The following is a 15,023-nucleotide window of genomic DNA, read 5'->3' as shown; positions in this document are numbered from 1 at the left end:
TTACACAAAGAAACAATTGTTTCCCTTATTCACTTTTCTGGAACCTCTCTGTCTTGCCCAGACATAATCTTTGACACCACAGTGAGCTCCTCAGTCGCCTTTTAACCACTGTCCCACAGCGTCTCACTTCCGATCCCGTCAACATCCTTTCTCTAATCTTTCAGGTGCATTCGTTACATATTCACTAATCATTACCATATACATATATACATGCATAGATATACACACATGCATATATATATATATATATATATATATATATATATATATATATATATATATATATATATATATATATATATATATATATATATATATATATATATATATATATATATATATATATATATATATATATAATATATATATATATATATATACTTAATTGCTGAAACATGCATAAACCCAAAAATATATATATATATATATATATATATATGTACAAAATATATAGCAGCAATGGTTTATATATACATATATATGCAGAAGTATATATTGAATACAGACTGCTCCATTCATATCCATTTTATGCATATATACGTGATATATATAGATGTTAATGCATATATATATATTTCTCCTTTTCCGACAACTTGTTTCTACCATCCATGCAGGATTTTTCTGAATCTTCCAGTTCTCTTTCCATCCTAACGCTTCCGAATCATAGACTGCTCCATTCACCTCCATTTTGTGCATACTCACGTGATTCATCCTGTCACTAAATCCTCCGATTCTCTTTCCATGCTTCCGAATTATGACCATCCGTCAATAAATCCTCCGATCCATCCTCTGACCTTCGCTAGTTTTTTTTCATTGCTAATCTTCTTTATACGACTTTTAAATATCTTCACATCTCTCAGTTTCAGTTTACTCTTACAGTACACATACGGCACGAAAATAATTCACCCGAGTAGTGATTTAACTGATTTCCTTTGAATTGCATTTAACATTTTCACTTCCACTGCATATACAAACACATACACACATATACACACACTCATTATATATATATATATATATATATATATATATATATATATATATATATATATATATATATATATATATATATATATATATATATATATATATATATACAAATACATATACATATATATGTGCTGCATGTGCATGCGTGCGTGTTTGTACAAGTATATGTTCATGTATGTGTATATATGTTCATACAAATATATATATATATATACATACATATATATATATATATATATATATATATATATATATATATATATATATATATATATATATATATATATATATATAATATAATATAATATAAACAGAAAAATTTGTCAAGGCACAAAACGTATCCATCATGCAATTACATAACCGCAGGTACCGAAGAAAGCATCGCTCCCCAGCCCCCCCCACCTCCCTCCACCCCACAAAAAAATCCTCATGAGATCGCCTCGTACAATGCAATCGCTCGGGATTCAGGTCCTGAATGATGAAAAGGCCACGTGGTAGTACACACCATTCAATTAGCAGCATCCACGTGAATGACCGCGCGCATGAGGACGGTCGCGTGCATGTTATTTTTAGTAATGCATGAAATGCATGACCGAAGCATGCAGCCCCCTCTCTGACTGACTCTGACTCTCACTCTCCCCCTCTCTCCCTCTCTCTCTCTCCCTCGGTCTTGGGGGCTTTATATTGTGTTACATGGGGTCGCATGGTCAGCGGAGGGGGACGTGAATGACCAACATGCGTCAAGGTTAAAAAGTGCATGAGAGTCATGAAAAGTTGAATAAAAAGGGTATAATGGTAGGGGAGAGAGAGAGAGAGAGAGAGAGAGAGAGAGAGAGAGAGAGAGAGAGAGAGAGAGAGAGAGAGAGAGAATTGCAGTCAACTCTAAAGCCAAAACACCTAAGGAAACGATTTTTTTTAAATCCTGGAAGATAAAAGTAAATACGAAAATAAAATAATTAATATAGCTCCCAATGCATTGCCAAACTTAATCATGTTGGCCGAACTCTGCATTTTCTCTATACTAGAACTTCATCCTTTGAGATCTTACATTAGATCACAACCTTCATCAATCTTACAAAATTCATAACATATAATGTAGAAAATTGCAATTCTAAAAAAACACTTACGTGAGAAATATCGCAATTTCAAAATGTTTTCTTTCATGAGAGTGATGATCAAAGCCAACTGTTTCTTCTGGTGCTGGCATAAGAAGTTCATTGGTCGTTTGATAGTTGCAGCCTCAAATGAAATCCCCTTCATGAGTGAATCATAAATTATAAGAAATTATTGCCACTGCTCCTAGAAACGAGCAGATTGGGCGAGACATTTGACCCACATACATAGAAAGTAGAACTGAACCAAATCCAACATTAAGTCATGCAACAAAATATAGTCGAATTTCATTTCATTCTTTAAATACTTCAGTTATCGTAATGCAAATAGTAGCTATAAGAAAGTCCTGTCTACTCCTGTCAACTTATTATTATTATTATTATTATTATTATTATTATTATTATTATTATTATTATTATTATTATTATTATTATTATTATTATTATTATTATTATTATTATTATTATTATTATTATTATTATTATTATTATTATTATTCAGCAGATGAAACTTATTCATATGGAACAAGCACACCGAAGGGGCCACTGACTTGAAATTCAAGCTTCCAAAGAATATGGTGTTCAATAGGAAGATTAAGAGGAAGTAAAGTGTAATACAGGAAGAAGAGATCCCACTTATCAAAAATGAAAACAAAAACAATTACTAGATAGATAAATGGATTAAAAAATATTAATGCGAGTTAAAAACGGACCTTAAAATCGGGCACCCCTCCCCCAAAACACATCGTCCCCAATAACGACCCTCCTGCATGCATGCCATGCATGACCCTCTTCTTCCTCTTTCTCCTCCTCCTCCTCCTCTTTTTAGAGGCGTCATGCTTACAGCTGCTGCACAAAGCAGGCACGTGGTAAACGTGCTGTTGTGGGTGGCATAGCACGTGCATTCTTCTTTACTGATTCAGGCAGGCGGGTACCATACCACGCCCGCTCCCAGCCATGCGCTCTCTCCCACCCTCGACCCCATGGCATCATGCACCGGTGGTGGCCGCATGTTTTGTCATCTGAATAGGGGTTAGTTATGCCCATTCAAGAGAACGCACATTCAGCAGTTTCATATTTCACTCCGCATGACATCCAGCATGCAAGGTGGAACGGCGTACCCCAAGGAGGGGAGGGTATGAGGTTCCGTCTGTGAATTCTTTTCGAACTTTGGTCCTTCTGAGAATTCTTTTCAGACTTGGTTTCTTCTGAGAATTCTTTTCAAACTTGGTTCCTTCTGAGAACTCTTTGCAAACCTGGGTCCTTCTGAGAATTCTTTTCAAACTTGGTTCCTTCTGAGAACTCTTTGCAAACTTGGGTCCTGAGAATTCTTTTCAAGCTTGTGTCCTTCTGAGAATTCTTTTCAAACTTAGGTCCTTCTGAGAATTCTTTTCAAACTTGGTTCCTTCTGAGAATTCTTTTCAAACTTGGTTCCTTCTGAGAATTGTTTTCAAACTTGGGTCCTTCTGAGAATTCTTTTCAAACTTACAAATATCACTGCGTGTATCTCAAAACAATACGACTATTATATATATTTATTGACAGAAAATAGTAAAATAGTTGATAATTACAAATAAATAATGTGTAACATGAAAATAAATAAGAAAGAGTGGTTCACGAATAAAAAAAATTTAGAATGCTCAGAACAAAATTATGAGGAAATTCGTGTCTTTTAAGAATATAACCTTTTATTATTATTATTATTATTATTATTATTATTATTATTATTATTATTATTATTATTATTATTATTATTATTATTTAACAGCTGTTAAAAATAACGCATTTTATACGATTTCAGGGGAGCTTTCCCTTGGTAAACAACTCACCAATGACTGAAGATTAATTTTCTTCACATGTCCAGAAATTTTCTTTCTGAGTAAGAAAAAAAATAAATATAAACAATTACCAAGGAGCCCTTAAATCTTCTACAGAATCCACAGTGGTAATGAATGAAATATATCACAACTGAGAAATCACAAAATTACGTTGAGAACCTGAGACTTAAGAGGGATGTCTAAGACATACAATGCATAGTCAGAAATTTCGAACAGTATGTGATGAAAAAAAACCTTCGTACGTACTTAACGCAGAAACAGAGATCAAAATATTCTTTAAAAACATAAGAGGCTACTGTAGAGCCCGTGCCAGCACCAGGACACCCTAATCCAAGAACAACAACAACAAAAAAAGCAATTAACCGAAAGGAAGTATTTCAAATAAATTACAGACAGGATGATAATAAACAGAGGTAGGATAGATAAAACGAAATAGTCGAACTTCTCAGTTCCAGAGTTCCTTTCTTCCTCACACCGTTGGACTCTGGAACAGCATCCCTTAAGATGATGTCGGGCAGTTGGAACTTCAGAAGTCCAAGCGAAGATGCAATGCATTACTACTCTAATACTATTCTCCTTGCATTTCAACACATTTTTATCTATTTATTAATGTATTCACTTAATTTTTCTTCTTTAATAAGTGTGATCTCTTCTTTCTGTATTTCCCTTTACTTCCTCTTACTTCTTCCTAATGAACACCATATTCTTTGGAAACTTGACTTTCAAGTCAATGGCCCCTACACGAAACAACCTATGACAGAAATGAAACCGGAGAGGCATTATAAAGAACAACAAGAAGGTCCTTATGTAGTGACGTAATAGAGAGGATAATGGGTTATAAGAGGAAATTTATTAGTTGATAATAGCCGTGTTTATTCTGTAAGATATAAATGTCATCGAGGTTCTAGAGAATAGCAAGTAAACTTTGCTTTACAAAGTTTATCGACAAATTTCTTAAATAAAAATATACTGCCATTTAGGGAAACCTCCTTAAGAGGAGTCATATTTTAGCAGTAGGAAAAAGCGACAAACTATAACAGTTTTAGCTTAAAGGGAAGTTTACATTTCGTTAAAGAAACTGTTTACCAATGAGAATGTTAGTGCATGATTATATTCAGTTTGTCAAACAATATATCTGAAGGTATGATGAAAATTTACATTTAGATAAAGAGCTCGTATGCCACTGTGATTTTAAGAAAAAATATACATGTATTAATGCAAACTATAATGGCATTTGACACTTTGGTAAAAATTGCATTCAGTATAAGATTTCATGTCACAAAATGGATGAATGTAGAAAAAAAATATTAAAGGTTTACAGGGTAACGCAGAAATTGGAATGATATGATCCCTTAACTAGAATCTTAATTTAATTACTATTAGTCTTTCAGTCTTGTAAATGTGTACAGGAAAGGCAGAATCTTAAGAAAAGCCTTATCAGTATTCCAGGACATAGGTGGCTTGGTCAAATATAAAAGCATAAATAAGATAGAAGGAAGAATGCATAAGATTTTGATAATGATGATGCGAAAAAAATGCATAATTGATCAAATACAGGATGACTCAGGGCTCATTAGTAAAGATATGGATATTAGGGTAATTCTAAAACCGTGTTTGAGACAGAATGCAGATTGTAGAAGGTAGATACAAGAAATAGGTTGGATGCAAACACTTACGCCATATCTCCTAAAATGACGAAGTGACCTAATATCCAGCTATCATCACCTGATGAACAGTCCTTAATAAAAGAAGGAAATTATCGTATTACAGTAAAAGCAGAGCATTACTAAGAGGGTATGGCCAACCAAGCTCTCTGTCTGAACCTGCCAGAAGACAATCCATTACAAAAGGCTAAGCAGAGACAAGGAATAAAGACCAACAAGTTAGTGAGAACTCATCCAATTTACCCTCACTTTATTATTATTATTATTATTTATTATTATTATTATTATTATTATTATTATTATTATTTATTATTATTATTATTATTATTATTATTATTCAGAAGATGAAGTCTATTCATATGGAACAACAAGGTGCCGTTAACTTGAAATTATTATTATATTCAGAAGATGAACCCTGTTCATATGGAACAATCCCACAGGGGCCGTTGACTTGAAATTCAAGCTTCCAAAGAATATGGTGTTCATTAGGAAGAAGTAAGAGGAGGTAAAGGCAAATGTGGAGAGAAGAAATCTCACTTGTTAAAAAAAGAAAAAATAATAAATTAATAAATAAACAAAAAGATAAAAATGTGTTTGTATATAGACAGTAAGAAGTTGGTAAGGCCTGGCAAAAAACCTGAAACTAACACAAGTGAAAAATAACCACTAGTTGAGACCAAGCATGGACTACATTTAATTGAAATTTAGAGAATACCTCCAGCATATCTTCACTTTTGCAAACCTAAATGCCATTCGTAAATCTGGTAGTTACACGGAAGATGGTTAAGAGAGTGGAGGTAGAATAAGGTCAAAAGCAATTGTATGGCTGCCGTAAACTGTCTCCTTGACAGGAGAGGTAAACAGACACTCCGAGACGAATGAAGTTATAAGTATCAGAAAAATTAGAACTTGGTATAACTTTTGCAACAGTCTCATGAATTAAAGACCCTAAGAACAGTAATTTAGAAGAACAGAAAAAGATTTATAAACTTAATCTCCAATGATTAGCACTTTAAAATATGTGGCACTGCCACTTAAGAATTACAGATCATGAAGAAATAGTCTTCCAGGAGGACATAATGAAGTGGGATGATAGGATACCAAGTGGGACTCTCAGTAAGGAACTGAAGACCTAACAGAGCGAAACAAACAAACAAGTAAAAAAGTCGCCGAAGTTTCTTCTGCGCAATCGTGTTTTCTGTACAGCGTATAACGCTGTACGAATCTCTCATCCACGGCCCATGAAACTTTCAACCACGGCCCGGTGGTGACTTGTGTTGTTGGCACCTATAGCGGTCCCAGGCGCACGTTCATGGCTAACATTAACCTCAACTAAAATAAAAACTACTGAGGCTATAGCGCTGCAACTTGGTAAGTTTGATGATTGGAGGGCGGATGATCAACATACCAATTTGCAGCCCTGCAGCCTCAGTAGTTTTCAAGATCTGAAGGCGGAGAGAAAAAGTGCGGACGGGCAGACAAATAACTATCTCGAAAGTTTTCTTTCACAGAAAACTAAAATATTTGACGCTGGAAACAGAACGGAAAGTAACTGAAGAATAGCCTGTTATAAATGAATGAACCTGTTGATTAAAAATGGAACAAAATTAAACGCAACAGGACGCGATTAAAAACGATAAACCCGGTCATAATAAGAAGTGCTAATTACAACTCAAGTTGTTGGAGAAGTTGGAGTGACGCCAGAATCCGTAACGATTGTTTTCATGGAGAGATGTTGTTGATTGCAGATATATATATATATATATATATATATATATTTGTGTGTGTGTAGATACATACATATATATATATATATATATATATATATATATATATATATATATATATATATATATATATATATATATATATATATATATATATATATATATATATATATATATATATATATATATATATATATATATATATATATATATACATATATATATTTAATTATTATATTAGTAATTATCTACCACAAACTCGAAATGTATTTGAATAATATATATGCAGAACTTTAAGCTTTCGTCCATCCTTCTGTGCACTTAATCACTAAACTAAAATGAGACATACAACAATGGTGAAGAGAGAGCACAAAATATAAACAAAATGAAACTGAAAACCGGCGTTAAAACAAGTTAACTAGTTGCTGAATCCTATTTCTTTCCAGAATTCTCTTGTTTAACTAGTTGCTGAATTATTTCTTTCAAGAATTCTCTTGTTTAACTAGTTGTTGAATCTATTTCTTTCAAGAATTCTCTTGTTTAACTAGTTGCTGAATTTATTTCTTTCAAGAATTCTCTTGTTTAACTAGTTGCTGAATCCATTTCTTTCCTCTTGTTTAACTAGTTGCTGAATCCTATTTCTTTCAAGAATTCTCTTGTTTAAGTTGCTTGTTGAACTATTTCTTTAAACTAGTTTAAAAATTTCTTTCCAGAATTCTCTTGTTTAACAGTTGTTGAATCCTATTTCTTTCAAGAACTTGTTTAACTAGTTGCTGAATCCTATTTCTTTCAAGAATTCTCTTGTTTAACTAGTTGCTGAAGATTTCTTTCAAGAATTCTCTTGTTTAAAAATATTTCTTTCAAAACTTGTTTAAATGAAATTTCTTTCAAGAATTCTCTTGTTTAACTAAAACTTTCAAGAATTCTCTTGTTTAACTAGTTGCTGAATCCTATTTCTTTCAAGAATTCTCTTGTTTAACTAGTTGCTGAATCCTATTTCTTTCAAGAATTCTCTTGTTTAACTAGTTGCTGAATCCTATTTCTTTCAAGAATTCTCTTGTTTAACTAGTTGCTGAATCCTATTTCTTTCAAGAATTCTCTTGTTTAACTAGTTGCTGAATCTCTATTTCCATTCTCTTGTTTAACTAGTTTCTATTTCTTTCAAGAATTCTCTTGTTTAACTAGTTGCTGAATCCTATTTCTTTCAAGAATTCTCTTGTTTAACTAGTTGCTGAATCCTATTTCTTTCAAGAATTCTCTTGTTTAACTAGTTGCTGAATCCTATTTCTTTCCAGAATTCTAAGTGACGTGCGAGGCGGAACAAAACACCGGTCTTCTTCTTGAACGATATTATTATTATTATTATTATTATTATTATTATTATTATTATTATTATTATTATTATTATTATTATTATTATTCAGAAGATGAACCCTATTCATATGAAACAAGCGTACAGGGGCCACTGACTTGGAATTCAAGCTCCCAAAGAATATGGTGTTCATTAGGAAGAAGTAGGAGGAAGTAAAGGGATATACAAAAAGAAGGGAATTTACTCATTAAAAAGAAAATATAAATTAATAAATAGATAGAAATTTTGATGGAACTATATACAGCCTGGACATTGTGTCCTTATTCACCCATGTACCACCTAATTTTGCATGAATATATTTCTTTACAATCAAGATTATTACTGTGTGTCCTACTTTAGATAACTGAAATACACGATACTGTGTTTTTATGTTTCATATATATATATATATATATATATATATATATATATATATATATATATATATATATATATATATATATATATATATATATATATTCGGTCATCAGCTGTTATAAACTTCATCAATCAAAAGAGTGAGTTACTTCAGGGTGGCAGCAGACAGAAAGACGTAACATTAAGCAATACCTAAAAACCGATCAAATACGAAAAGAAAATTGAAAGTCATCAGAAGAAAACACAACGATCGCAGAGAGTCAAATCTCGCGCCAACCGAAATCCAGCGCTCGTGACGTCACAAGCGGAGAAGAGGTCCGTGGTGGCCTTAGGCTCACGTAATGGCGGACATCTCAGAGTGCTGGTGGTGTGCTTGAGACGGGGGGAGGGGAGGGAGGGGGAGGACGACGGGGGTGGGGAGGTGGTCATGGTCGGCGGCGGTCATCGGGGGTTCGGGAGGGGTATCCCGGAAGTGTCAGACGGGAACTTGCCCAGGGGGGGACGCACACACATCCCAGTCCACCGCCAGGACCCCCCGGCAGGTATACGGTTGCGGAAAGCGATATGTTCTCATTAGATCCATTTAACTTTTGATTACCGAAACATTAAAACGACGATCAAATAGATTTTTCTCTCTCTCTTTTTTACGTGTCGTCTTCTCCTGTTTGTTAGGCGTTGTTGTTTTCTTGCTAAGGCAGGGCGTTGCGCGTTGCAAAGTTCGTATTATTAAGTTTAGCATGTCATTCTCTGTTGGTTACATATCTGTCTATTCAAAATTTTTACATAATACCATTTTGAATTAACACGTTATTTTATATTTGTTACATTATTTTCATGTTTCAGAACGATGTGACAGACCGGGTATGTAGACTTATATGGACATATATATATATATATATATATATATATATATATATATATATATATATATATATATATATATATATATATATATATATATATATATATATATAGATAGATAGATATATAGATATATAGATAGATAGATAGATAGATAGATAGATAGCTACAATGTTCCATTCATTTACGAAAGTTCTTTGGCTTACCCAGTAAATAAATTTGGTAACAATTATCAACATATATCACACAAACCTTTAATTAATCCCTTATAACAAAAAGGAATGACAGAAGAGAACCCTGAAATCTTATCGTTTACCAAAAGTAAAGATAAAAAAAACGGCTTAACAAATATTTCTTTTATATTTAAAAAGAAAGGATCTTTATCATTGCACGCCCTCAAGCTATGGAAGCAAAATATAAAGTATATAAGCATGAGAAGGAAAATATAATAGGCAAAATTATTTTATTTATATTAAATCGCGTGTTACGATTCCCATCACCTAATATTCATAAAAAAAATAAAAACAGAGATTCTGTCTGGACTCACATTGCGCGTATGCAGAGACACAAAATAATCGCACGCACATACATACATATATATATATATATATATATATATATATATATATATATATATATATATATATATATATATACAGATATTATAAATTATGATATATATATATATATATATATATATATATATATATATATATATATATATATATATATATATATATATATATATATACATATACATATATATATATACTCATAATTTTGGAATTTGTTTCTCGCTAAAAAAAACTTGAACCCTCAAAAATTAGAAAAAATCGAGCAGTTAAGAGATCACTGTGTTTATTACAAATGCACATACAAAATGTATATGTATGTAGATATATATATACATACACGCACATACACACACACACACACACACACACACACACACACACACATATATATATATATATATATATATATATATATATATATATATATATATATATATATATATATATGTATACATAAGTATACTGTTTAAATTAAATGGTATAAAGTTACTGACACTTATATATATTAATATTCTGATAACAACAGTTATAACTGTCACAGCAGCAGCATAAATAATAATAATAAATAATAATAATAATAATAATAATAATAATAATAATAACAACATTTAGTACGAACCTCTATGAACAAGCATCCTTAAAAACATTGGCTGCATCACCTGAGTTGATTTTACATTTCACTTAGTTTTAATATCTTTTCTGTTGGGTTTAAATTATTTAAGAGTTAATCTATATTTATCTCCTCCTCATTATTATCATAATAACAGTAATAATAATATCTGCTACAGGAAAAAAAATAGCAGTTTCAAAAAGATGTATCCTTGGGACTATGAATGAGCAATAACAAACTCCGACCATGAAAAAAACATGCAAATTGAAAATGTAAGACTGGGCTAGCATAAGCAGTTTAACTGAAGAAACAGCAGAGCTTTGATAGAAAAGTCAAACGTCCACGTATCTATTATGGACGAGAAAGGTTACTCGTTATTCCTTGTGATGGAATGTTCGGAATCAGAGGTTAAATGTCAACAATAACTTAGTAACTAATAATCTGCAGTTATGAAATAGAAATGAAGACAGTCTAGAGAGAAAAACAAGGTTATACGAGGCACCCATGTGTTTATAAGAACAAGTAGTTAAAAATTTCGTAATCATACATGAACAAATGTAAACACAGGAATTTTGAAATTCTGTTGAAGAATAAAAGTGAAAATAACTGGCTGTTCATATTATTATTATTATTATTTATTATTATTATTATTATTATTATTATTATTATTATTATTATTATTATTATTATTATTATTCAGTAGATGATACCTAATCATATGGAATAAGCCCACAGGGGCCATTGACTTGGAATTCAAACTTCCAAAGAATATGGTGTTCATTAGGAAGAAGTAAGAGGAACTAAAAAAAATTAATAAATAGATAAATAGATAAAATGTATTAAAATGCAAGAAGAATAGTATTAGGGTAGTAATGCATTGCATTTTCGCTTGAACTTCTAAAGTAGAAAACACTGTAGTTCTTAATAAATAATAAGCAATAAATTTACTGATCGGCAATGGATTCCCTCGTATGTGGTTTAATTTTGAAACGCAAAGAACTTTTAAGACGTAAGGCATTACTTCAGACATTAACGTTTGAGAATATGCAAAAATAAAAAAACAAATATAATGATGTACAGATCAAATAAGACAATTTACTTCTATCCTCACTTTCTCTCTCTCTCTCTCTCTCTCTTTATGTATGTATGTTTATGTATGTATGTATGTATGTATGTATATGCGTGTGTATGTATATATATATATATATATATATATATATATATATATATATATATATATATATATATATATATATATATATATATATATATATATATATATATATATATATATATATATATATATATATATATATATATATATATATATATATATATATATATATATTAACTTTATCACATACACAATGCATTAGTAGAATTACTAAAAGGACCTCATTCAAACTGGATGGTATTTAATGGAGTTTTTATTCAAAAAGTTACAAGCTTTCTTGGACAAACAGTCCACATTATCAAGTATCCGTATATATATACATATATTATATATATATATATATAATATATGTATATATATACTGTATATACACATATATTACACACACACACATACACACACTCGAGTCCCAAAGGGCTTCCGGCCAAAATAAATATAAATCCATATCAAAATGAACCTGCTGATTTGACAGACGACATAATCTTGAAAACAAGTTAAAATTGGTAATTATTAAAACTCTCACGAAAAAACACACCACATAAATAGTCAGGATAATAGACAATATTTAGAAACTTCAAGAAATGTAAATAAAATGTCATCTGCTAATTAATCTAATTACCCACGAATTTTAGACCCAAGGAAACAATCATTTTGATACTTTTCTTAAACCTGGTTAGAATGACAAAAATATTTTTTTATTTAATTAACAATTAAAAATGTATTTCTTACAGTTTGCCACCGCAGAGCGAGCGATTAATGTACATTTGCACCACGCCTGGCAAGATTATCAACATTATGTACATTGTGTTAATTTCAGTGTAACTGATTAAACATTCAGTAATAGAGAAACGGGTTTATTTGAAGCAAGAAAATGCTGTAACACTGCTCTTAACTATAAGGTATTTGACAAGGTCTGGCATAAGGTCGTTACAAAACCCCTTTTTCTTTGTAAATATATCTCAAGTTACTTATCAAACAAGACTGTGATTAACAATGTTAAATATCTAGGCTATTTCACTCAGCATCTGGTTTCACCCTAAGCCCAATTTTTTTTACTCGTAACATCCTTTAAGACCCATCTTCAGGGATTTCATGCGTGTTTTCTCAACATTATTCAGGTGTTCTTAATCTCTCTTAATTCTTTTTGATATCATTGATATATATGTATGGAAAGTTACTCTAAGTGGGACAGGTCCGAACTTTCTTTATTAAGTTTTTCTCACGTTAATTATCTTCCCGTGCCTTTAACTCCTAAAGTACGCAAGATGAACCCCTACACTCTATTGGCACTTTGGGTTTAGAAATAAAATGGTTGCATGCAATGAAATGCTAAAAAAAATGCGTGCTCTTCAGAGGCAACATATCCCTTATTCCCTGAGGAGCTCATTCCTGATCCTTGTCCATCCAAAAACGTTCTCAAATCTCGAGATGTTCTCCACGAACAATTTTCCTTTATAGAAAAGAACCAAAACCTGTCCATCTAACGAATGACCCGACTCGTCCTTCGAACTTGGATGCACCTTAGACTCATCAAATGTGTTACTCCTACCCTGTTTTAAGGTGTTATATTGGGCACTGCTTATTCTAATCTCTCGCCTTCTTTAAGCATTATCCCGTGGACAATCTTTAGAAGATACAAACTTGATGACATTTATCAACGTCTGTTACTATTTCCATCAGGAATGTGCCATTATCTGTCATTCTAGTAATATATATAAATACATTGTATATATATATATATATATATATATATATATATATATATATATATATATATATATATATATATATATATATATATATATATATATATATATACATATATACACATACACACATATACATAATATACAATATATGTGTGTGTTGTTTATGTACGCATGTGTGTTTGTACGTATACACACGCAATTATACACAATTTTCAGCAAAAAATTGTCCTTCATCCTTTCCATCTGACCAAAAGACCTAAAAAAAAACTGAACCATCCTTCCACTTATGCTAACCTTCTTACCACACTTACGTAACTCCATGTTCATGTTTATATGTATATTTGTGCTTGTGCTAATGCATACGCTCGTTTAATTAGTCCCTATGAATCTTAAGCCCTTACGTGGGGAAATCACTCTTAAATGCAACCAATTTTGGATTAGCATCAAAGTGGCCCCTTTATCACAAGTTTTTTTTCAAGTGACTACTTTCGTGGCCTGAAATTATCATTTCACACATAACAATCTCTTGTCGATTATATGACTTATCTGAGTACATTGATTAATCCTATCAAAACAAAGTTTTGATCATTTAAACGAAAATCTTCAATAAAAACTAGACCATATGATTTAAAGATTATTTTGCTTTCAGTGTAATCATTCTTCACCAACGAATTCGTACCAGAATCAAGTAATTTGACCATGGATATCTTACATGAAGCTGCCACACAACTAGGTACTTCTCACCATTATACCACCACATAATTTTATCCGAGTAATATTATATAAAAGCTTCCAGTCACTCTGGATGTACACATTTCAGGGTTTCAGAGAATACGCCGCGGACTCAGATGATAAATCCGATAGATTTTCTGATAAAAAACTGACTAATCTGCAGAACTTTAAGACATAAACCTTTCTAAGACCAGGGATTTCCCGAATGATCTCCTGATTCAGACGAGAGAAACTTTGTGGAAACGAATTCGAATTTCATTTACGATTTTTCTGTATATCATAACAACCTCAAGGCACTTTCT

This window comes from Macrobrachium rosenbergii, chromosome 46, assembly GCF_040412425.1.
Source record: "Macrobrachium rosenbergii isolate ZJJX-2024 chromosome 46, ASM4041242v1, whole genome shotgun sequence".
Taxonomy (NCBI): domain Eukaryota; kingdom Metazoa; phylum Arthropoda; class Malacostraca; order Decapoda; family Palaemonidae; genus Macrobrachium; species Macrobrachium rosenbergii.
The sequence above is the reverse complement of the archived record's forward strand: the minus strand, read 5'-3'. Positions refer to the sequence as shown.